We start from the raw sequence: 26,687 nt of genomic DNA on the forward strand, positions 1-26,687 counted from the left end.
ATGATAGTTATAGAACGTATTGAAAGTGACCATAATCCTTTAAGTCTTGAGCTGCAGTTATACAATGGGCAGGGGACAATACATGAAGATTTGATAGGCGATATCATCCTGACAAATGACACTCGGCGGCTTAGATGGGCAGAGTGTCTGTGCAAGCCCGAATCGATTAACAAAATGAATGAAATGGTAAACGAAGCAACAATTGAAATGCAGGGGCAGCTGGATTTTGAGGACTGCTGCAGTAGGGTAATTCACACCCATTCGACCCTTTTTCTTAAACTAAGTACTTTTTTTAATATTCCTAGAAAAAAACACCCGGGTAAGGGGAATAGAAAACCAGCATCATGGTATGATAAAAACTGTAGGCTCGCTTATAAATCCTTAGCTGATGCTGTGCGATCCACCGATAGGGAAGTTATAAGGGCGGCAAGGATTCATTACAAAAAGACGCAAAATGTGGCGAAAAAAATCTGGGACACTAAATACTGGGACGAACTATTGGTAGCCAGTCAGTCCAGAGATTTGACGGACTTCTGGCATCTTGTGAGGTGGGGCATGGGAAACCAAAAACCAGCCCCGGTTAACCACGTCCCACCAGAAAAATGGGTAAAGCATTTCAAATCCCAGTTTGCAAATATGAATAATGTCCCGCCACCCGTATTAGCTTCTCCCAGCCCCCTTCTGCCAGTTACTACATTAGTGTTCACCAAAAAAGATGTCGAATGTGCCCTTAATTTAATTCCTAAAGGTAGGGCTCCGGGCCTAGACAAAATTCCTGCAGACTTGTTCTTGCATAGCAGGTCAGTCTGGGTCCCTTATATCGAATTATTGGCGAACACTCTGGCTAAAGGCACCATGGTGCCAGATTTATGGCGGGGAGCTGAAATCGTACCAATTTATAAGAAGGGTGATCGAGCTGACCCGGGAAATTATAGGCCAATTAGTTTAATAGCCTGTATTCAAAAAGTGGTGGCCAGAATGGTCCTTCTCAGGGTCCAGACTTGGATTGAGGAATCAGGAATCATGTCCACCTTACAGGCTGGTTTTCGACCCCTGACCAGCACGGTGGACCAAGTTTTTAGATTTTCCACAATATACTGGAAATGGGTGATTCTGGGGGGAGGTACATTGTATGCAGCCTTTGTTGATTTAAAGGCTGCATTTGATTTAGTACCAAGAGATAGGCTGTGGAGAGTGCTCCGTGATCAGGGCATCCCACCTGAATTACTTGCAATTCTGATTACACTACATGAAAATAACTATGCGCAGGTCAGGTGGGGTAACCAGAGCCAAGTGACTGACAGTTTCCCAACTGAAAGAGGTGTCCGGCAAGGATGTGTGCTGGCACCCACATTATTTACATTGTATATAAACAAAGTTATTGAATACTATCAAGACTCTACAACCGATCCACCCAAACAGAATGGCATCCCCGTCCCCCTTTTGATGTTTGCCGATGATACCCTCCTACTATCTAAAACACAGGAAGGGTTACAGAAGGCAATAGTCTGCTTTGAAAAGTTTTGTAATGATTTTGGCCTTTCTGTAAATGTCTCCAAAACCAAATTTATGACAATGCATAGGCATCGGACCATCAAGGGCAGAGTTTTTATGAATGGGGAACTACTAGAGCAGACTGACAGCTTTAACTATCTGGGCATCACATTGGGCTCCAGGTTACAGTGGAAGCCTCATGTGGCCCATTTAATCTCTAAGCATGCGCAACTTTCAGGCGCACTGCTCAGAGAATTTAAGCGGTCAGCCACTAAACCCATAGCCCCAGTATTAAAAATCTATGACTCGAGAGTAAGATCTTCCATGCTGTATGGAGCTGAATTGTGGGGGATGTCTGATATAGCAGGCTTACAAAAAGCACATAACAGGTTTCTCCGCTGTATTACAGGCCTCCCACAATCTACACCATTAATACCTCTTCGCATGGATCTGGGGTGTCAGAGTCTAGAAAATATTTGTAGATTTAGACCAATTGCTTATTGGAGAAGACTATGGGTCACCCCCGAATTGAACCACTATGCGATGGCACTTTTGGAGACGCGAAATATGGATACAGGGGAAAAAATTCCCTGGTTTAGGAAGGTAAAAATCCTTTTAAAGTCCTTAGGAATGGGGGATCTATGGGACAATCCACAGGGGACAATAATTCCCACCAAACAGGAGTTGAAAGAGGCCTACTGGTTATATATATCCCAGTTGGAATTCCAGACACATACAAATCCTTCACATACCAAGGTTTTTTTGGAGTTGAAACATTCTATTGGGTATGAGGAGTACTGGGATTTGATCACATTGCCTCAAGATAGGAAACTATATCACCAGTTCAGGGTAGGTACCCTTCCATTGAACACAATTACCTGTAAATGGGCATCTAACAAAAATGATCAAATGTGCCCTTTTTGTAAGACATTTCGTGAAACCATAGCACATATTTTGTTTATTTGCCCTGTATACAAGGCCCCCCGCCTAAGATGGATAAGAGCAGTTTGTATCCAGAAGGGTATCAGGACGGGGATTTCTGCACTAAGAATATTTAAATCTGATATTTCTGAGATAATAGTGATTGCCATAGCTAAATTTCTGAAATGGATGTGGTTAATCAGAGCAGGGAAACTGAAAGCCCTTCAGTTGCCCTAAATGTAAACCAGTATAATGATGGAAATTTTTTTTATATTTTTTTTAGCTTGTTTTTATGGAAAGCAGATATTTATTTTTTTAACTGGTCGATTAGGTAAACTACTTACGCAGTAAAACAAATCATGATGCTCCTAGCATTAGTACCATGAATTCTATATGTACAGCCCAAAAATTGGAAATGTTTAACGATGAAATGTCTTTTAAATGTGTTTTCTTTGTAAATAATGATGAGTTTTGTTTTTAAATTGTCTTTCATGACTTGAAGTCGAAATAAAGACTGTTTGATTGATTGATTGAGTAACTTTTGAACTGCTTGGACTAGAAAAGAATTCCTTCTTTCGGAAATATGCAGATTATGCTCCTGATGATGGATTATGTGGCAAATGATGCGAATTTATAATTATGCGAACATCTATTGGCTTTGTTGATTTTATGTTAATATGCTGAATATTCGTTTCAATACATATGCCGCTTTCTCGGTTTCTTATTAAAGTTGGTGGGTGGCATTTAGGAGTCTGTTTTGCAGAAAATAAATCACGCTTCTCAGCTGACCGGCTGCTTTACACAACTCGAGGTCGCTGAGGGCGTTGTGTTTTCCCTGTCCTTGGGCATAAAAGCTTCCTGTGCTGGGTCTCCACTTTCCTAGTTTCCCGAAGCTCTACTCTGGAGCCGGCGGCCGGATCAATAGATGCAAACTGCTCGAAAACCGTTTATTTGCAGATAAGCCATGCCAGCACGTGGAGGGACATGATTGGGTAATAGTAACGCGTGTGGTTAATAGCGCTTAGAAATGGCAGAAACTGAAGAGCGGCGCCGAGCTTGCTTCCAGGCCTGATTACCACAGGGTGGCGAACAACAGGTATTTGACGTTAGGACACTGGACAGGGGAGATGCACGGCTGCGAGCGCCCTGAGCAGCTGGGAAACCAAGGGGGGCTGCAGGCGACGCGGGAGAGGGGTCGCGCGCGGCACCCTCACGAAAAACATGGTTAGAAGCCACGAAGTAAGTGGCAGTGCCTTAACCGTATATGTGTTGTAAAGGCCACTAGGACCTCTTCCATCCTTGTCAAGGGGAGTGCTAACCTTCTCTCCTTTCATACAACAAGTCGGCGTCAGGGCGAGGGGACAAAGACGCTGCCAGGGGGGCAGGGGAGAAATGTTTACCTCTCCCTGTACCCCACCCCGGCCGGAAGTGACGAGCGGGACCCCAAAAGGGGTCTCTGGACAAGACACTAGGCTGCCCAGTGTGCCATCTTGTGGCACTAAAGGTGCCGCCCTCTTATGAGGGTCCCCTGCGGAGACTTTGTCGGTCAGCCCGCATTCTCTCAAGTGGCTGCTTGCACTCTCCCCCGTGTACTTCCACTCACTCGGCCCCTTGCATTTCACACTCCTCCGACCGAACACTGTGTTGCATTCTCATCTCATGGCATACCATTGGGGGTGTTGAACAGCCACTCAGAGCAAGGTTTGCAGTAACAAATTGGCATCCGTGCCTCTCGCTGATTTCTAACAAACAAATCCTATTTGTAAAGCGATTGGCGTGAACAGTGACGTAACAATAGCCCCGCGATGCAGAAGGGCCCGAGTTCAAAGGGGCCCCCTCCGGCACTGTGCACAGGTGGGGGCTGAGAGCTCCTGAATGGGTCTGGACTGGGGGGGGGGGACTCTATGTACTTTGCAGGGGGGATCCCTCAAGTTTCGTTACGCCACTGGGCGTGAAGATATCTCCCGAGAGGCGTCCGCCCTCAGAGAGACGAGCTCTGTGAAGCAGCAAAGATAGCAGCTTCCGTCTCACAATCCTGCCCCCACGGTCCTGGCTTGTACTCCCTCAAGCTCCGCCTCTGCTCTACTCAGGTCCATTTTAGAAGCTTTCTTTAGAGGAGCTCCTGGCAGCTTCAATACTTTTAGTGCTTCAGCAGATCATTGGCATATGCAATGGCAAAACCAATAGGTCAAAAAAACATGCGACAGATTGGATTAAGCAATGCTTTTTTTCTAGTGATTGAAACCCCACTGTGATTGGTTCTGGGCGAGGAGATATTTATCACTGTAGGCTGTTTAGAAGTTCTGCTCTCTATGAAGTCTACCTAAGAAGGGAAACTGCGTTTATAACGCAGACAGAACTATGCAGTGTCATTACAACGCAGGCACTACAACGAACGCATCATTACCATGCGTTCCATTACAACGCAAGTCATTACAACGACTTGCTTTAGGTAACTCATTGTTGGATTTTAAATCCAACACCTTCCCTACTGTTGCACAGACTGGAGTTGGAATAGTAAAATATACTATTTCAAACTCCAGCGCTTCCCTAAAGCAAGTCGTTGTAACAACTTGCGTTGTTTTGGAACGCAGGGTAACAACGTGTTTTCTTGTATTGCCCGTGTTGTAAAGGTATGCGTTGGAAAAGCATGCATGAATACCTCAGACATCCACCTAAGACCCAGCCTTTGAGTATCCGTTTGGATAGAAAATGTGGCCTAATGTTTGGGCCAGTTGTTTGGAATAAAAACAAGGATTGGCAAAGCCAATAGGTCTCGCATACCAGATAGCTATTGGCTTTGCCAATTTCCATTAGCTGTGTAACTTTGTTTGTAAGTAAAGACAACATCCTTCTTTTACAGTTCTTGATTGTGAACGTAGCAGTGCGGTGTTGTTTGATCAGTGATCCTGAAATGATTCTTAGTGCCGTTGTTTTGAGCTCACGGCATGGCTGTAATAAAAAGCAACTTTACCAGGAATTTACTTTGGCTTCAAAGGGACATAAAACAACACATGTTGCTAGCTGTAAAACCGTTCCCAGGGTTTTTGGCCCACAGGATGAAGCAGGGAGATGTTATTACGGGCAGAACTGCGGACTTTGGAACTTGGGAAGTAGTTTTGAGTCTTGGCATCTGCTGAGCATCTTGTGATTCTGGACACAATACTTAATCTTCTGGTGCATAAAATATGAATCTGATTTTGTGAGAAAACAGTCGGCTCAGCTCCTAAAATGATTTAAATCTCTCCTAATAGTGTGCAAGGAAGTAAGTGGGGCCCAGTTGGCAGAGTACCACTACTCAGAATTCTGCTGAATTGATCAAAAACTCTGTGAACTCCGCTCCGTCTCTCCGCAATTAATGAAACAGAAACCTCACATACCCTTGATAAAACAACAAGTAACTCTATCATTACATGTAAAAATGCATATAGTCATCTCACAAAAGTGAGAGAGGTGATGATTTTGGTGTCCTCACTAACCCAGGGAGAGGGAGACAGCGTTTACAACGCTGGCAATACCACGCAGTTTCATAACAACGCGGTTGTTATTAACGACTGCGTTGGTACCACGCGTGCCTTTACATTGCAAGACATTTCAACGACTTGCGCTAGGTGGCGTGCAACACCAGGGAATGTGTTGGATTTTAAATCCAACACCTTCCCTGGTGTTGCGCTAACTGGAGTAGGAATAGTAATTTATACTATTCCTAAATCCAGCGCGTCACCTAGCACAAGTCCTTGAAACGACTTGCGATGTAATGCCACACATGGTTACAACGATCGCGGTATTACCTCCCGCGTGGTAAAAGCACGCATAGAAACATCATACATTCCTAGGGAGAGAACCAAGCAGATGCCTTGAACACAAAGAGCACATCATGCTGAATGATTGGTGGTGGTCCGATCCTCCGAGGACCACCCCAAGCACAGTTATGGGCAAAAATACAATCCCAACCAAAGGCCCTGCAAAGCATTATGGGACGAGATTTGTTAGAAATGGGATTTCTGGTAGGCTAGGGCTTGCGCCAAAGCCAGGCAGAAACCACCACTCTAGTCAGGGCTGGGGAGTTACACGCCAAAGATAACCCCTGCTCACCCCCTTGGTAGCTTGGCACGAGCAGTCAGGCTTATCCCGGAGGCGATGTGTAAAGCATTTGCGCGTGCACCCAGCAACAACACCCAAGGCCCACCACAAAGGAAACTCCACACAAGGTTATATATAAAAATAGCCTTTGTATTATACCAAAACACATTAGATAATATTCACACAATTTACACTGTGCCAACTGGCACAGGCAGAATTTTACAAGGGATTATATGTACAGGGGACAGGGCCACATGGACTACTGTCAGGAATTAGCACTTTTAGAACTTAGCACTTAGAAAATAGGATATAAAAACACTGAAGCACAAAATAGAACATGTAGCGCACAACCAGTAACCACTGGTAACAGGGAAGTACCACCTACGCAACCCTAACCACCTTAGGAAAATATCACGCAGGGAACCAGGACCTCACTAGCACCACCTGTACTAGGAGAAAAACAACCACCTAAGTATCACAATACCTGTAGGGGTATAAGCACATTACACATGACGCATAAAAACACATTCAGAGGTGTAAACACAAGGCACATGACGCATAAAAACACATTCAGAGGTGTAAACACAAGCAGGGACAATAGCGAAAAACTCACATTAGCCACCCTCTGCGGCAGTCCCTAGGCCAACTGGCCTTGTCGGGGGTAGGACGCCCTGTGTCCAGCAGAGTCAGGGCGCGCCTGCGCAGGCTGCGCAAACCAGGGCGCACAAGGCACAACCTACATGTTGCAGCTGCCCACTAAGTGCTGGGCAGCTGGGAAAGGGAGCGTGGGCACCACTGTGCCTTTAAAACCAATCTGTCGCACTTGGAGCCTCTCTGGGCTCTAAAACAATAATGCCGCCGTTGGAGTCCCGCTCGGGGGACTCGAAATCGCCAGAAGAAATGCCCCGGGGAGCCTTCTAGGCTCCTACAGAATGCGCCTTTTTGGAGCCTCGTGGGCTCTGAGAACAAGAATGCCCCAGAGTTGCTGCTCCCTTTGTCAGAGGGAGGGGGGCCTCGTTGGAGCGGCCCACTGCCAAGCGGGGCCGCTCTGGAATGAATGTAGGTGCCCCTCTCCGTTGGAGCGCCACTAGCGCTCTCGTCAGTGCTGCCCCCGTCAGAGCGGCCCGCTACTGCGGCGCCGCTGTGGGGGACAGGGCAGAGACTACAGCCACATGGAGTCCCGCTTACCTGGGACTCCCGCGTGGTCTCGGCTCAGTCCTTCTCCCGGGCACTTCACCACAAGGAACCCCGGAGCCCCACTCACCGGATGGGGGCAGCACTCCTCCGGTCACCTTCCTCGTGGGCTTGGATGCGGAGCCTACGGGCTCCGTGCATGAAGGCGGCACGTCCCAGTGCAGGGTAGGCTCCTGCCTGCTCCGGGGCTTACAATCCAGCGCGAGTCCTCGGTGGGAGGCGGGGTAGGCTCCCGCCCTCCTACTTCCGGTCCTGGTTGTCCCGAAGGCCCGCCCTCGGCCTGCCTGACTTCCTGGAGGTCCCGGCTCCGGGCTGCAGCGGTGATTTGCGGTCAAATGCCGGGTGGGCACCGGCTCTTTTCAAAGGCAATCAATCGAGGTGGGCACTCGATATAGAAATAATTAAATAAGCGGGGTAGGCACCCGTGAGTGAGCGCCCAAATGCGGAGTGGGCACCCGCTGTAGATCTCGGTAACCAGAGGAGCAGTTCGGTGCTGCAGAGGCGTCACAGAAGCGCGCTCTAAGCGCTGGGGTCCAAATAAAGCGCTCCTAGCGCTATAAGGCAAAGAAAAGCGCTCCCAGGCGCTTAGGAATAAAAACAAGGTCCAGCAAAGTTTTAGGAAGGTAGGTAGGGGGGCAAGTCTGGGCCAGGGGCCAGCTCACGGGGCCCTCCAGGCAGGAAGGCAGTCCTCAGTGGCGGTTCCTCCTGGCCTCCAGCAGCAGCAGCCCCCCTCAGATAGGATCCTGGAAGAGAACAACCCTGTGGGGACGCAGCCCAATTTTTATACACCTTTTCCCTTGTTTCTGGGTTCAGGGTGAGGGGGATACCAGTCGCAGCTGGTTGGGGAGCACCCTTGATGTGCTCAGCCCCTCACTCTATTCACTGGCAGGGCTAGGGTCATCAGTCGCACCACAGGGGGCGGAGCCAGCATTGTGTAGGGGAAGCCCTGCCCTAGTCAGGACCAAGGTGCACTCCTCCCCAGCCATCAGCATGCTAATCTCACACTCACCACTGGGGCAGACCCACCCAGACTCCTGGAGCCAGGATCACCAGCCAGCTCCAGCCAATCACACGCCAGACACATTTTACACTAATATGCCAACTCCAAGAAGTGGCACTTCCGCACATGACACAATCACGCATTATACATCATTGCGAAGCATTCGATCACACGAGTCCGCACATACCAAACTCGAGCCTGCACTCCCCACGCATCAGGAACTACCAGGGACACATACATTCCTCATGCATTCCTATGGGAGGGCAGGCCTATCTCACCACATGCACTCAGAGTGCGCACGCACTTTACCCTGGGACACAGGGAAAGTGCGCAGAAACCAAAAATCACTATCACCAAGTCACCAATAAAAGCAAAAAGTTCAGGGGTGAACCTGCCAGAAGGGCCAAGTCCAACAGGAAACCTACCAAACCCACGCATTTCTGAAAACTAGACACCCGACGGCTTCCAGGGAGGTATGGCTTGCGTGGATCTCCCAACGTTTCCTTACCCAGAATCCCCTGCAAACCTCTATTTTAGATTCTAGAGTGATTATAGTATCCAATATCAAAGCATTCCTCAAGGGGCAGGCTCTCGGGCTCAGCTTGGAGCTGAGACTATAATATTCACTGCACTCTAGAATCTTTGATTTTGTTCCATAGAGGGAACCGTCTAGCATATTTATTTCTTGAGTTTTGGAATCCCAATTGGTGAGGGCTTTATGGTCGGACCAGGTGAGGGGGAGCAATGAAAGACATTTGAAAGCACTGTTGTAGGAGAAATTACCATCCAACAGGGGCCCTGCTAGGTGAGTGCTGCCAGTAACTTGCTGAGTAAGGCCTAAGCTACTCATCACGTCAGTAAAATGTACAGCGTCCTTAACTACTGGGTCCTCAAGATGTAAATTGAAGTCCCCTCGTACGGTGAAGTCAGCCGACTGAGATGACATATCCAGGGACAGCCCCACTGAATTAAGAAAGTCTACACTGGTGTAGGACAGTAGGATCTGCCTCTTATGGTTACCCCCACTTTTTGCTGCTGTAACACTGTTTTTCGACTTTAGTCTGGCTGGGGCCCTGCTATTCAGGACCCCAGCCTAGCTGCTTCCTCTCTAAAATGATTCCATGTACCTTAGGTACATCACAAATTGGATTCTGAGGTGCCCTTATAAGTACCTAGTAAATGGTATACTATGTACCCAGGGCATAGGTACCCCAGAGGCTTACCAGGGGTTGAAGCACGTATTATCCCACCCCTGGGAAGCCCTCCAAAATGACACCACAGGTCTGCTACTGCAGCCTGGGTAAGGTGGTGCATGCACCCCTTACTGAGATATAGGTTCACTATATCTCACCTATCACTGCACATAGAAACCTATCAGTCACCCCCAGTGGCGTCACTAGGGTTGGTGTCACCCGGTGCGGGTAACTCATGGTGTCACCCCCTCACGACTTACCGCATGGACCTCCTCCGCCCGAGTCCGCCAGTGGACACAGTTGGCAAATAGCGGGACCATACAGAATCCTTAGTAACGTTTGTAAATGTAGGTCCTATATTTACAAAATGTGCCTGTTAACAACAGTGTGATAATGATTCATTAATCAGGTTGTACAGTGGGCTACCTGCTAGTCAACAGTTTATTGGAATTTATAATATCATAGGTATGGTACTTTTTACTGGTGTGGTGTTCCCACTATTCAGCAACACAATATATCAGTGGTCAAAGTGGGGGAAAAAAAGTAGGGGAACTGTGGAAGGAGAATCAGAGGGCGGGAATAACCCAAGGATTGGATCAGTGGGCAGAATGTGCAAACATCCCAATTTTTTGTATTTGTTTGGTTTCACTGCCCAGTTTTATCAACCAATGGATACACATGAATATTTAAGGTTATAATGAGTTATTGACAGTAAAATGTGTTCACAAAGTGGGATATGCTTCTAATCACAGAATGTCCCCAAATACGATAAAATGTGGAAGCACAAGCCATTTGTCTCCGAACCATGGACTTTCTGTTATCAGCACTTCTCCCTTTTCCAAAACAGCAGTTCAAACATGAATGGCTGTTAGACCCGGCCTCGTGGCATGGCCATCCCTGTCCCGGCACCACATATCCTGGCCCATGCACCTCATGCAGCCCCCGAGCACACGGCCTAGCCGATCCTTCCCACCAGGACACACACACACACGACCCGGACTTCCCCGTCCGTGGCCTCCCTCCTTTCGGCCACACCGGGCCCGCGTGCCCACTTCATACACCATGATGGCCGCCCGGCCCCAGCGCGACCCTGGCCTAGAGGCGCCACTCCGGCGGGAGGACATCGCGCTCCCATTGGGATGAGAGAGGGAGGAGCAGTTTCCATCGCACCTCTGAGCTCCCCTGGGAAGGTGGGTTTCGATCGGCCCTCCGGCCTCCCCGAGGGCTGGCTCCACGCCTGCTGGGTGTCTGGGACTCCTCCCAACCCGGCCCTGAAAGGATCAAAAGACAATGGCAGGAAACCCCGACAAGCGACCCCCAGGTGACAAGACCCCTGCCTGCACAGACTCCGGACATCAAAGAGGAGTCGACCTATAACAAGGGGTGCTCTGGGACTATTCGGCAGATTCGCCTTTGGAAACACCTGAGCCCTGCTGAGTGACTCGCGGCTCCCTGAAGATCGTAAGACCTCCGAACTTGTGCTTGAGCCCTGCAATGTGACTCGCGGCTCCCCGAAAGATCGTAAGACCTCCGAACTTGTGCTTGAGCCCTGCTGAGTGACTCGTGGCTCCCACAGATTCTCCTGGTCCCGCCGGACCCCGACGACGACAAGCGTATCCCCCAGCTCGAGGATTGTGAGCTGTGTGCCGGGTACGCCCCTGCATTTGATCCATATCCCCAAAGACTGTCCCGCTACCTCCTACCCCCCCCGAGACTCTATGAGCCCGTGATCTACTTGTATATATTTGCCTTGCTGATCATAAAGATCCTACGACTCCGATTTGATAAAGATTTGTTCTTAAGAACTCACGGTGTGGCGTCTCTTTGTCGTGTGGTGCCGAGTGTACGATCCTAGATACGAGATTCCTCCCCTGAGGAGTCTCCCGCCAGTGCCCGGCTACGATACCTCGAGGGTTGGTCTCAGGATAGTCAGGGCCCCCTCCGGGCTCCTCTGAGGTCGCCTTCTAACATTGGTGGCAAGCGACGGGATTCGGGCCCATAATCTAGAGATCGTACCGTGAACGGCTGACGCACTACCGACAAAGATGGCAGAAGGAAACGCCATGAGTCTCACAGAAAACGACACCAGTACCGTGTTCCAGGCAGAACAACTGGAAGTGTACACGCACAGAGAACTGAAGCAATTCTGCAAAGAACTAAAAATCGCTACCACTGGTCTCAACACCAAAGAAGATATGCAGAAGGCACTGAAAGCTTGGGTGGATTCTGGAGCTCCCCGCCCAGAAGGAGCGGTGGAGCTCCACGACGAAGCTGGAGCCTCCCAAGGAGAACGCAGCAGCAACCAGGTGCGAAGCTTCGTACCAGACGGTGGCCTATCCCCGGAGGAACTCGCAGACAGAGAGAGAAGTCGCCATCACAAACTCGAATTGGCCAAACTTAAAATCGAGGGCGAGTTGAAATTAGCCGAGAAAAAGCTAGCAGTGGAACAGATGCGAGTACAAGGAGAACTAGAAGAGAAGAAACTCCAACGGGAACACGAAGGAAGGAGACTTCAACTGGAGCACGAACGCAGCTTGAAGGAAATCGAGCTAAAAGCAAAAAGCGAAGAAGCGCGGCCCCCGGGAAACCGAGAGGCGGCCTCCCCGGCGGAGCAGAAGGTCCACATTCCCAAGGATGTGGTCAAAGAATATTACAAAAACGATGACATCCAACAGTGGTTCAGGGCATACGAGGTCGCCATGACCTCCCATCGGGTCCCGCAGAAGGATTGGGGGGCCGGGTTGTGGGGACGATTTCTGAGCGAAGGGAGAGACACCTTGCTCGACCTACCAACCTCCATGCAGACCTCCTACAACCACATGAAAGAGGCCCTCCTCACAAGGTACGGCCTCACCCCGGAGATGTACCGCCAGCGGTTCCGGGACTGCAGGAAGATCCCGGGCACCACCTGGGTGGAGTATGTAAACTTCTTCAGCCGTGCATTCGATGGGTGGATCAAGGACAGCAAGGTAACCACCCTAGAAGAACTAACCGACCTCATGTTGTGGGAACACCTGGCTGCGAACTGCTTTGTGAAACTATGCCAGCATCTGCTCGACAGCAAGCTCACGGATCCGAGAAAGCTGGCTGTCGAGGCGGATCACTGGACCAACACCCGGGTCTCCCGGGGCCCCGTAGGAGAGTACCCCCGAGCCAGTCAGGGACCACCCCGTCAGAGAGGGGGGGGAACCAGGGAGGGCAGAGAGAGTCCCAGACGAGTCCCCCAAAAACCCAACCTCCACCTTTCCCGGCGCCCCCACCAGCTGTATCCGGCCCACCCGTGAGATGGGGGCACCGGGTGACCATCACTTGTTTCCGTTGTCAGAAGCCCGGGCATTACGCCAACGACCCTGAATGCCCCATGGCCCCACACATCACCCCGACAGCACCCCCCGCTAGACAGATAGCCAATGTAGCACTGGGGGAGGAGGTTGAGGAGACCGTAGAGTGGGAACCCGCCGCCATGGCCCTAGTATCCTTAGGAGATAGAGAAATGGTCCCTGGAAGCCTCCTGCCCTCCAACACGAAGAAATATGGGCAGCTCGTAACGATCAATGGCCACCAAGTAGAGGCCCTTCGTGACACCGGGGCCAGCATCACCGGTGTCCTCAGTCATTTAGTCAACGAAGACCAGGTCCTCCCCAACGTCTTTTGCCCGGTAATCTCCGCTGACAGTACGGAAAGTCTGTGTAAGGTAGCCCTGGTGCCTTTTGAATGGGGAGGGGTGGTCGGTAAACTGAAAGTCGCAGTGAGAACCTCCCAGCCAGTCGACTGTCTCCTGGGGAACGACCTGGAAAGTTCCCCCTGGAAATAAGGCGAACGCAAGACCCACCTAGGGATGATGGGTCTCCCTGAGTGGGTGTGCGCCACCACCCGATCTATGGCAGCCCGACTGATCCCCCTTGGGGAAGTCGAAGACGCCCCGACCACAGAAGACAGGATGGTCCCCGCCGAGGGGCCCCACATCCCCCCACAAGGAGGGTCGGTCGCCAGCGGCGAACCCCCACCTTCCGAATCCGCACAGGTCACCGAATTAGGCGATCTGCCCGAGTTGGCCCAGTGGCGCCACGAGGGGGGCCCCTCCCGAGAGGAGTTCTGCCGGGAGCAAGCTACCTGTCCTTCCCTGGTCGGGCCCCGGCAACAAGCAGAGGCCCACGCCGCAGGCGACCAAACTGGAACGCACCAGGTGTATTGGGAAAATGACCTTTTGTACAGCGAGCAGAAGGCGGTGGAGCTAGGATCTGCCCGGGTGCTGGTGGTAACCCTACGCTTCCGAGACCTCCTCCTGGGCTTGGCCCACGATGTCCCCCTAGCAGGCCACTTGGGCCAGGACAAAACCTACAGTCGCCTCGTGACTCACTTCTACTGGCCCAGAATGAAAGCCAATGTAGAAGCCCACTGCAAGTCCTGTCCCACGTGCCAGGCTAGTGGGAAGAGCGGAGGAAAGCGCAAGGCTCCCCTCCAACCCTTCCCTGTCGTCAGTACCCCTTTTGAACGGGTCGGGATCGACATCGTGGGGCCCCTGGACCCCCCAACCTCCCAAGGTCACCGCTTTATCCTCGTCCTGGTGGATCATGCCACCCGATACCCTGAGGCCATACACCTGCGCACCGTCACAGCCCCCGTGGTGGGCCGGGCGTTGATGGGAATCTTTTCCCGTATGGGTTTTCCCCGCGAGGTTGTGAGCGATCGCGGTACGAACCTCATCTCCAAATACATGACGTCCCTGTGCCAACAATGTGGAGTGTCCTATAAGTTCACCACCCCGTACCACCCCCAAGGAAATGGCCTGATAGAGCGGTTTAACCAGACTCTGAAGGGAATGATCGCGGGCCTGGAAGAGCCCCTCTGGCGTAAGTGGGACGTCCTGCTCCCCTGCCTCCTGTTCGCCTACCGGGAAGTCCCCCAGAAATCCTTGGGGTTCAGCCCGTTTGAATTACTCTATGGGCACCCCGTCCGGGGGCCCCTCAGCCTGGTCAAGGAAGGGTGGGAGGCGGCGCCCCGAAACACCCCACGAGATGTGTTCCGATACGTCCTGACCCTCCGGAACCAGACTAGGAAGTTCCGAGAGCTGGCCGAGGCCAACCTGGAGGCGAGCCAGGAAGAGATGAAGCGCTGGTACGACCAGAATGCCACTCTGGTCGAGTTCCAGCCGGGCCAGCAGGTATGGGTCATGGCCCCCGTGAAACCTTGCGCCCTCCAGGATAAATGGACCAGGCCCTTCAAAGTGATTGAGCGGAAGAGCCAGGTCACGTACTTGGTGGACGTCCAGTCACCACGGGACTCCCTCCGGGTCCTTCACGTGAACCGCCTCAAGCCTCACTTTGTGCGGACGGAACTGAGCCTCCTGCTGGCCACCGATGACGGGGCCGAAGAGGAGTCGGATCCCCTCCCTGATCTCCTGTGTACCAAAGAGAAGGATGGCTCCGTAGAGGGAGTGAACCTCTCCCCATCCCTCACTTCCCAGCAACGTGAGGATTGCCGCCAGCTCCTAGGGCAGTTTTCCGACCTATTCTCTCTGGTCCCCCAAGTCACCGACTGGTGTGTCCATGATGTGGACACCGGAGACAGCCCACCGGTGAAACACAGAGCCTACCGAGTCCCTGATCGGGTCCGGTCCTGCATTCAAGCCGAGGTCTCGATTGACCTTGGGAGTGATCGAACCCACAGACAGTCCCTGGGCCAGCCACGTGGTCCTGGTCCCGAAGGCAGCTGCCCCCGGTGTCGCCCCAGAAGTCCGCTTCTGCGTGGACTACCGGGGACTCAATGAAGTCACCCGAGCCGATGCCCACCCCATTCCCCGAGCCAACGAGCTCATTGACCGACTCGGGGCTGCTCGGTTCCTCAGCACATTCGATCTCACCTGCGGCTATTGGCAAATTGCGCTCACAGAAGGAGCCGAGGAGCGGTCCGCCTTCTCCACCCCGGATGGGCACTATCGCTTTCGCGTGATGCCCTTCGGGATGAAAAATGCCCCGGCCACCTTCCAGCGACTGGTAAATAGAGTCCTGGCTGGGCTGGAAAAGTTCAGCGCTGCCTATCTAGACGATATCGCGGTTTTCAGTTCCGAATGGAGTGAGCACCTCCAGCACCTCCGGAGGGTGCTAACCGCCCTGCGCCAGGCAGGCCTCACCGTGAAAGCCAGCAAGTGCCAGATTGGGCAAGGTTCGGTAGTCTACCTGGGGCACCAGGTCGGAAGCGGCCAGGTCGCCCCTCTACAGCCCAAGATCGACGCCATCCTAGCTTGGGAACCACCCACTACCCAAACGGAGGTCCAAGCCTTTCTGGGCCTCACGGGCTACTACCGGAGATTCATCCGGGGGTACGGCAGCCTGGTCGGTCCCCTCACGGAACTCATGTCCAAGAAACAACCCAAGAAAGTGCAGTGGACCTCTGCCTGCCAAGAGGCGTTCGTTGCCCTGAAAGCGGCCATGTGCACTGCCCCCGTCCTCCAGGCCCCCGACTACTCCAAGGAGTTTGTGGTACAAGCGGACGCCTCCGAGCATGGCATTGGGGCCGTCCTGTCCCAGGTGAATGACCAGGGCCTAGACCAGCCCGTAGCCTTCCTCAGCCGAAGGCTGTTGCCCAGAGAACAGAGATGGAGCACCATCGAGCGCGAGGCGTTCGCCGTAGTCTGGGCCCTCAAGAAGTTACGCCCCTATCTGTTCGGCACCCATTTCAAAGTCCAAACCGACCATCGCCCCTTGCGATGGCTCATGCAGATGCGAGGAGAAAACCCCAAACTACTGCGGTGGTCAATCTCCCTCCAGGGGATGGATTTCACCGTGGAACATCACCCTGGTACTGACCACGCCAACGCCGATGGCCTCTCCCGGTTCTTCCGCCTCAGCGAAGAGAACCCCCAAGAAGATGGGTAGTTCTCTCTGGCTTTCAGCTGGGGGGGACGCGTGTTAGACCCGGCCTCGTGGCATGGCCATCCCTGTCCCCGCACCACATATCCTGACCCATGCACCTCATGCAGCCCCCGAGCACACGGCCTAGCCGATCCTTCCCACCAGGACACACACACACACGACCCGGACTTCCCCGTCCGTGGCCTTCCTCCTTTCGGCCACACCGGGCCCGCGTGCCCACTTCATGCACCATGATGGCCGCCCGGCCCCAGCGCGACCCTGGCCTAGAGGCGCCACTCCGGTGGGAGGACATCGCGCTCCCATTGGGATGAGAGAGGAGGAGCAGTTTCCATCGCACCTCTGAGCTCCCCTGGGAAGGTGGGTTTCGATCGGTCCTCCGGCCTCCCCAAGGGCTGGCTCCACGCCTGCTGGGTATCTGGGACTCCTCCCGACCCGGCCCTGAAAGTATCAAAAGACAATGGCAGGAAACCCCGACAAGCGACCCCCAGGTGACAAGACCCCTGCCTGCATAGACTCCGGACATCAAAGAGGAGTCGACCTATAACAAGGGGTGCTCTGGGACTATCCGGCAGATTCGCCTTTGGAAACACCTGAGCCCTGCTGAGTGACTCGCGGCTCCCTGAAGATCGTAAGACCTCCGAACTTGTGCTTGAGCCCTGCTGAGTGACTCGCGGCTCCCTGAAGATCGTAAGACCTCCGAACTTGTGCTTGAGCCCTGCTGAGTGACTCGCGGCTCCCTGAAGATCGTAAGACCTCCGAAATTGTGCTTGAGCCCTGCTGAGTGACTCGCGGCTCCCCGAAAGATCGTAAGACCTCCGAACTTGTGCTTGAGCCCTGCTGAGTGACTCGCGGCTCCCACAGACTCTCCTGGTCCCGCCGGACCCCGACGACGACAAGCGTATCCCCCAGCTTGAGGATTGTGAGCTGTGCGCCGGGTACGCCCCTGCATTTGATCCATATCCCCAAAGACTGTCCCGCTACCTCCTACCCCCCCCGAGTCTCTATGAGCCCGTGCTCTACTTGCATATATTTGCCTTGCTGATCATAAAGATCCTACGACTCCGATTTGATAAAGATTTGTTCTTAAGAACTCACGGTGTGGCGTCTCTTTGTCATGTGGTGCAGAGTGTACGATACTAGATACGAGATTCCTCCCCTGAGGAGTCTCCCGCCAGTGCCCGGCTACGATACCTGGAGGGTTGGTCTCAGGATAGTCAGGGCTCCCTCCGGGCTCCTCTGAGGTCGCCTTCTAACAATGGCTAAAAATCCTAGTTTGCAAATGTTTTCTAAATAATAATGGCTCTGCCATATTTGCCTCATAATGCAAGATCTGCAGCATGATCTGACCATTTAAACTAATAAATTGTTTGTAGCTCAAACGTATCAAAAGTTAATAAAAAATGTGACTTGTGTTGCTGCGGAGTAGATGACAGTTAATTGCTCACTGTTCTATGTTAGGATTTTAACTTATAAACTGCAAGTAACAAAAGGATCTCTCTGACAAAAGCAGTAGCCCACTGGCCTATTTACATTATGTGCTCTTTGTGATCTGCATGGTACATGTTCTTTGCAGCAGGTACATTAACCCTCTGAGCTACCTTTCCATGAGTCAAATCTTCCATTAGACAAAATTCCGATCTCTCTCTAGGAAGAACATTAATCACCAGAGTCATCATGACATTTTTATTGTTACCGAAAATTACTGGAGGCCAGGAAGGAGGCAGCAAGCGCTTTTAAAACCATAATATACTTGCAAAAATGATGCCTCCACCAAAAGTGAGCACCTGGTGCGGTCACACCGGTTGCACCGCCCTAGAGCTGGCCCTTCTCAAGGGTCCTGTGATCTGAGTGACAGGGTCACTGTTCTAGGGTGTACTGCTTCATAGGCCTGCCCGCAAGACTGGAGGTGAACTTCAGTACGAATAGTGGTGGACAAGCCTTGAAGGTTAACCTACACTTGTCATGCTAGGGTCCACCTGCTGGTGCTACGACACCGGGGCTAATAATGTCTTGCGAAGCCTTCTAAGGTCTAGCATGAGATAGTGCTCTCTCAGGAGAGTTGTCTGGCGGACTGGTTATTAAGGCTGAACCTGGTTCTCCAGTTCCAAATTCAGCAGCTCTGGCAATAGTGCCACATCCTCTCCCCCACTGAACACCATACTGCCCCACTAAGAAAAACTCAGACTGCCTTCAACTACAACCCAATTGTTGCCAGCTATAAACACCTGGATGCGGCTCAATTTAAATTACGCACTGAGCAAGAGCAATATGTGGCCTACAAAAAAAAGTGACAACATCCTGGAAAAAGCAAACAATCATAGAGAATGCAAAATTTTGCAAACCATGTGAAATGTAAGCAGGAACAACATGGTTACCTTAATGCTTTTACACTCACTGTTCAGAAATCAGTGAGTGCTTTTGCCTGAAAAGTTAAGGACATGACAACAGGGCCCTGAATGGACCCATTTCAATAGCCATTGCTTATATCCTTACAAAACGTAAGCAGGATGGTAAAAAAAGACAACATCCCTAGATACAGAGCAGCAGTACAAATTTTGTTTTTCAATCCTCACATTGCAGTACCTCCAGGATTGGTGCACTACTTCCAAGCCCAGGGAAAACAAAGCCAAGACAACAAAAATAGCGCTTCACTGGCATACTCTGTAAAAGTGGCGCTATTGTGTTTGGGTGTGAATAAAATCAATCTGGACAGTTTGCTACCACTCTGTCTTACTTTATTTAGTTATTTATTTTTCATATTTGTAAACTTTTATTCCCCATGCTGCATTTTGGAATTAAATGTCAGAAAAATACGACATTGATTTCCAGCAAAAGTGATTTTCTTTTTTGGATCCATTTCACAGGGAAGCAAATAAAAGAAAGGAGAGGAGACAGTGCGCACTGCGCACAGGCACCTCCTCCTCCTAAAAGGTTAGGTTGCTCTGCGCACACCGGCCCTGTTGGTGTCACCCCATGTGAGGGTGTCACCTGGTGCGGTCCGCACCCCCCTAGTGACGCCGCTGGTCACCCCTATGGCAGGCCTTATCAATCCTGAAGGCAGAGTGCTTGGTTTTGTGTGAGAGGGTGCCCAGGCATGAGCTGAGCCCCTCTGCAGCCTTCGGAATCTCTTCCCCGGGGTTGTCAGTAGTGCAGCCTGACCGAAAACTCTTAAGTGCATTATAACTAAAACGGTTAATGCTAACTTTGGACTGGCTGCACGGAAACATGTTGTGTTTGGTGTCAAACCCCTTGGAATCATACCCCCACAACAGTAACTGGTGTGGGAGTATGATCCCACCCTTCTAGAGGGAGAGACATGACAGCACCGGTATACCCGGTACCAACTTAAAAGAGCCCTGGCATCACAAAATGGATGCTGCAGCCACAGACACGAGTCTGGCCTCCTGCTGCTGACCGAAACTCCGGCAGGGTAGGACTGGACAACAGGTTTCCTGTCACAGAGAGGTGTCACCACCTCCCAGACAGGTTTTAGTGTATTGGGGCTGAGTGGGTGCACACTGAGAGTGCTTTGAAGTCCTGCACTGGGGGCACATTTGGTTTCCCTGTGCATAGTCCAGCTCAAACCGGTTCAGTGGCTACCAGCCCCTGCTCTGGCGCGAAACTGGACAAAGGAAATGGGTGTAGCCACCCCTCTTTCCAAACCCTCCCATAGGTGGGTCCCCTGAGTTAGTCCAACCCCTTCCTTGGGTATAAAGTAGGAACCCCTGGCAACAGGACTTTAGATATCCCTGGACGAAACTCTGCAACTTAATCCTGGAACTTCGACGCTCTACTCAAGACTAGATGACTGAAGAAATCTCCCTTAGAGTCAATGAGTGACTCCCCTGCTTGGCAGGCACCAACAAAGCAATTACCGGTCTGCATCTCCAAAGCTCCAGACGGACTCCGAAGCATCTGCAGCCCAGGAAGAGGATTTCCAGACTTCTCAGAGGCTGATCCAAGTCCCCAGCAAAGCTGAGACCCGCGGCCCTCGTGAGTGACGTGGAACCGGAACTCCTGGACACCGTGCACCTTTGCAAGTGCATTGACTTCTCGACGTTTCTTGAAGTTGTGCTTTGAGTTACGTGTAGCCCAAGCGCCGAGCACCTTCTGTACCGAAGATTGTGGGCCTACACTCCACGAGTGTTCGTGAGCCCGCTTCTCGCATTTCTGCTTGAGACTCCTTTGCGATCCCTGGTCCTTCGACTGGTGGGTCCCTGCGAAGGCAACTCTGATTTTCCTTGGGCTTTCCTGGTTGCTCCAGACGTGCCCTGACTCCTCACCATGTGGTGAGTCTCTCAGACCTAGCTGGTCTGCACCGAAGCATCTTTCTCCTTTCTGTGTAGGTTGCTGTTGTCAAGGCATGTTGTGTCCAATCCAGGCACCGACACTGCAGCACTCAACATCCTTCGTGGGACAGCTGGAATCCAGCTCCTGGTTGTCCTCGACACCTCCTGGTCCTCGTGGCTGAAGAGTCAAGCTTCACCTTCTTCATCTGAAACACCCGACATCGGTGGGCATTCGTCTATCGGGCCCCTGGTCACTGGCAAGTGACCAAGACTCTGTCCCCTTTGCTTTCAGGTTCTTCACATCTTCGATCCAGGCTTGGATCTCTTCAGACACTTCGAATCTTCCCAACAGCAGCACTTCTTCGCCAGCTTCCATTGAAAACGACGACGCGACCCAACATCATTTGACACCTATGCACCCGGCTTCCCTGGGTGAGGTAACTCGAGTACTCCGGTGCTCCTATGGGTGTTGATCCTAGAACTGTCTAAGTCCAAAAGGGTTTGGTCCTAGTCCATCTCTAAGTGTCCTTAATCTTTAAAAATCTAACCGCGACTTTCCCCATAGAAGCTAACAGGAGCTCGCGGCTGTGTTCTCACACTGCACTCGGCCCCCGTGGGTCCCCTGTGTCACTACCTTGGGTGGTGCCTTGGGGTCCCAGCGATTCTACAGGCTCTAGGCCTTGTGTCTATTCCAGTCGTGGTTCTTATACCACTATTTTAATATATGGTTTGGCTCGCCCCTAGGGCCTGACGTATATTTCATGCTACTTTACTGTTTATTTGAAGTGTAACTTATGTGCTTTTGCCTTTAGCCTCATAAAGAGACTAGAGGGGTGTGTTTAGTAATAAATACATATATGTTATATATACCTGGTGTGGTTTCCTTTCATTTACCCATTCAAGAGATTATAGACTGGTAAAACAAGCTGCTTCACATTCCTTCAAGACTTAGCCTGAAGGCTGCTCTCCACAGCTACCACTAGGATAGCTTTCAGTAAAGGTTGTCTTTAACCTATCATCAATAAGGGGTTGTTTGGACTGGTGCAAGGTGCCCACTATAACTAGTGGACAGCATATACCAGGCCAACTTCTCACACCTGGGGCCTGGTGGACGATACAGCAGTAGGCCATTGAAAGAGTAGCGATTGTCTATTGAAATGGTAAATAGAACAGATTCTTAAGTTTACTGATTTGTTTGGGTATTAAATGTCCCTTTTCAGCTACTTCGATGTATTATTGCTAGCCCACCTCCCCTTTTCCCTCGCTCTGTCTTGCTTAAAAATGGTGTAGCCCCTTAAAACTGATATGGCCAGGTCTGGGCCAGATGCTGCATTTGTCCAGGTCTCCGTAACAAACGCTAAGTCCACTCCTTGAAATTCTATGAACATAGCAAATTCAGAGTCATGTTTACAGAGGGAGCATGCATTGATCAATGTGCAAACTATTGGTTTGCTCTTGAGTGGCCTTGTTGTGACAGGCATAGTGCGTGGTCTAGACCATTATGGCACTGCGGGACGGAGTTGAAAGTCACATTCTGTACAGTGTGTAGATACTGCAGACGGTTCAGATCCCAACCTCAGTTTACTGCTACATTTACTTCTATTGTTGATACCTACTAATTGTTCTGCGGAGTAGGTAATACTAGATGTAGAGTGGTCACAAAAAACAATAGAGTAACTGCTCCTAGGCCCGGTCCAGGCGCGGACGGGTGCAGATGCACGCGTAACAGCAATGTGGCGATTTCCGACGATAGGGCCCGTGGCACATTGTCGGTGCCTGCCCCCGCCGCATTGCTGGAAAATGACGCAGAACAGCCCGGTGAGTGGGGGGGCTGCAGAGGGCACACAGGGGGACCAAGTCATTGTCCCAGGAGGAGCCCGGTGAACAGGGCGCCTCAGGCACTATCAGTGCCAGCACGACGTTTGTTTGGGGCCATTTGTCCGTAGGGCCCCAGTGGGGGTCCCGGGGTGCCCGTGCCTTCTCTCTGAGTCATTGGACACAGCTGCCCGCCTAATAGAGGGTAGCTGCAACGTTTGGGCCGCCTTTGAGTTTAGAATCCCAGTGGGGGGCTCACAGGGCACAGTGAGTGCCAGGCCTGCTTGTGCATTCCCACAGCTGCCCTGCGAGAGCGCAGGCAGCTGTAACTTGGTGCACCATTATTTTAGAGTCCTAGTGTGGACTCCAGAGGGCACAGTTAGTGCCCATGCTCATTCCATTGGGGTCATTGTGTGTGGGCAGTCCAAGGGCTCAGGGGTGCTGATCGGGGCACATTGCTGGTGCTCATTTGGCCACAGTTGCTTTAGAGAGTCCCGGGGGGGCTCCAGAGGGCACAGTGAGTGCCCGTGCCTACAGCTTTCTTCACAGCTGCACTGCAATTAGCGGCAGCAGCCACATTTAGGCCTGCGCAATTGCGCACTTTTGGGATTTTGCTGCATTGGCAGTCCAGAGCTGACTATTTGGACAAAGGGCATTTGAGCCCCAGTGGAAGGCCAGATTGGCCTGGGGACAGTTGGGTGATGTATGCACCTGGTAGTAGTGTACTGTGGAGCACTGCTGAGTTAGGCCTTATGTGATATTGCATAATATGTTTATGCCTAAGGTGATTGCATAATATGATTTATGCTTGGAAGACCTATGCCCTAATGTGTTATGCTGGTGAGGTTTGGGCCTAATGTATTTTATACCATGTGATAATGCTTAGTTCATTATTGTACCAGTAATTACTGGTTGTGTTTTATACTTACCTACCTTTTCTGATGGATCTGACGGTGGACCAATTGGCCCTGTCATGTGTATATAATCCCCTGTAAATTGTTACCTGGTGCCAGTTGGCACAGTGTATGTGTGTGATTCTGATTCTGATGCGTTTATGATAACACAAAGGCTATTTTGATATAACCTTGTGTGGAGTTTCTTTTGTAGTGTGCCTAGGGTGTTGCTGCTGTGCGTGTGTGTTGCGCAAACGCTTTACACATTGCCTCTGGGATAAGCCTGACTGCTCGTGCCAAGCTACCAAGGGGGTGAGCAGGGGTTATCTTCAGCGTGTAACTCCCTTGCCCTGACTAGAGTGGTGGTTTCTGCCTGGCTTAGGCACAAGCCCTAGCCAACCAGAAATCACATTTCTAATCCCCCCCTACAAAGTACCTAGAGGCCCCCCCTCTATGATCCGGATCCAATCAGGTGCTCTCAGTCTCTGCCTGTTCACAGTGCCGAAGGGGGCCCCTAGGAGCTCGGGCCGGCCGCATTGCAGGGGCTGCAGGGCCTATCTGGGAAAATCCAGGACGTCTAGTCACCCTACCACTAATCCTGTATGGGTTTCGAAGTAGCGTGCTACTCGCCGAAAAAAGTGCTTCAACACCCCATCAAGGGTAGCAAGTGGTATATAAATGCAAGCCTTTTTCCCTCTTCTATCCCTCCACTATCCTTCTCAATCCAAATAACTGACTAACATATCCCCCACTCAAATCACTTTCATATTTCACTATACTACTTCACCACTAGTCCTTCATGGGTTCTGGAGTAGCGTGCTACTAACCAAAAAAGTGCTTCAACGCTTCATCAGAGGGTAGTAAGTGCTAAATAAATGCGATTACAATACAATAGAATACAAGTGTTACACCACTGCTGGGCTGGTTGGCCATCCCAAGCTCGATTCGTTTCTGACCCAAGAGTCAATGAAAACCTCTGCTTGAGCCAGACTTGCCACTCCCTGGCCCGCCCACATCTAGAATTATTCATCACATTTAAGGCAGGCCAGGAAACTCATCCACAAATCATCATTTTACAATTTCCAGCCAAGCTTACTTTGCCTTTGTTTATAAATGTTGTAATTCCAAACCATTTTTAAGGGCAGCGACACTTTAATATGACGAAAATATGCATTTGAGTTAGGTTAGGTAAAATACTTTATAAATGTTCTTTTCACATTTGCTATAACAGTGTATTGTTGTTTGGAATAGCCTCACACGGGAAGCAGCCATTACAAAGCGACTGTTTCTGCACAACCCATTACAACGCATGCATTGTAACAATGTGTAGACTTTACGACACATTTTTTACAACATATATGCTTTTACCACACATGCCTTTACGAATTTCGTTGTAAAGGTATGTATGGTAAAAGTATATATGATGTACAAAACAAAATATAGGCATGATCGTGGAAACAGCATAAGCGATCCACGTCGTTAGAGGAAACAGAGACTCTTCCGCTTCCTCACAACGATGTGCACCGCTCCTCAGACGACCTGCCTGCACCGCAAGATCACGAGGAGAGAGGTAAGGGGGATTGGGCCTGGAGCAGGGTTTCTATTTTAGAGGCTGGGGATCAGGGGGGTGTTGTGCAGGGGGTAGTGTTTTAGGGTAGCGCAAGGTCTGGGGGCAGTAGGGGTCATGCAGGGGTAGTGTTTGAGGGTTTAGGGTAGGGTAAAGGCTGGGGCCGGCAGTAGGGGTCACGCAGGGGTAGTCTTTTAGGGTTTACTGACACAACATCAATGTTAAAAATATGGAGTAAAAAATATAGACAACAAAAATATCGACTCCTATTCTTAAACAGGTAAGTACAAAAATATTGACTAAAAAATATTGATGTAAAAAATATAGATGTATAAAAAATAGACTTTTGTATGAATATAAAATAAAATAATATATAAAATACATTAAATATTAAACATAATTTTAACAAAATACAATACATTTAACATACATTATAATAAATATAACAAATAAACTTAATTAAAAAACATACTAACTTATACATATATATTTACTTTAAAACAATTAATAAACTATTATTTTTAAATTATGTTAAAAGTTTAAAATAATATAAAAAAACAAATATAAAATATGTTAAAACTTTAAACTATTACAAAATATTTAAACTTAAATTTCACAATACAATCAGTACAACAATAGGGAAAGTGTTGTATAGTAAAGGGGTAACAATTACTATTCCCTCTCCAATGAGTGCAACAGAAGGATAAGTGTTGGATAGCGGAGGGGTAAAAATTACAATTCCCACTCCAGTGAGTGCAACAGTAGGGAAAGTGTTAGCTAGCGGAGGGGCAAAAATTACTATTCCCACTCCAAAGAGTGCAACAGTAGGGAAAGTGTTGGATAGTGGAGGGGTAAAATTTACTATTCCCACTCCACTGAGTGCAACAGTGAGGAAAGTGTTCTATAGCGGAGGGGTGAAATTTACTATTCTTACTCCAGGGAGAGCAACAGTAGGGAAAGTGTTGGAAAGCAGAGGGGCAATAAGGACTATTCCCACTCCAGTGAGTGCAACAGTAGGGAAAGTGTTGGATAGCAGAGAGGTAAAACTTAGTATTCCCACTCAAATGAGTGCAACATTACGAAAAGTGTTGACAAAAATTACTATTCACACTCAAACAGTTAAAAATATATATATATTAAAATTCTTTAAAAATCATAAACATAAATAAACAATATTTAAAAAATGAAAAATCAAATATATGAAAAGAAGACATATTATAATATTAATTACATATAACAAAAGCCTAAAACTATTATATAAAATAAAATTTTAAATACATTTTAAAACATTAGTTTTTTAAACTAGAAAATATTTACAAACAAAAAAATGAATCAATAGATAAATGTATTTATTTTCTTTCCT

General features: G+C 50.1%; 1 protein-coding gene and 1 non-coding gene across 2 annotated transcripts in view; one reads left to right on the top strand and one right to left on the bottom strand.

The window, feature by feature from the left end:
• The window catches only part of SLC15A3 (solute carrier family 15 member 3), a 134,252-nt gene that overhangs the window by 24,365 nt on the left and 83,200 nt on the right, over positions 1-26,687 (top strand). The window lies entirely within an intron of this gene.
• On the bottom strand, positions 3,629-3,756 carry LOC146839421 (U6atac minor spliceosomal RNA). The gene has a single exon (XR_014959011.1). It is a non-coding gene; the product is annotated as a U6atac minor spliceosomal RNA (small nuclear RNA).

The sequence above is a fragment of the Triturus cristatus genome, chromosome 4_1 (assembly GCF_964204655.1).
Source record: "Triturus cristatus chromosome 4_1, aTriCri1.1, whole genome shotgun sequence".
Taxonomy (NCBI): Eukaryota; Metazoa; Chordata; class Amphibia; order Caudata; family Salamandridae; genus Triturus; species Triturus cristatus.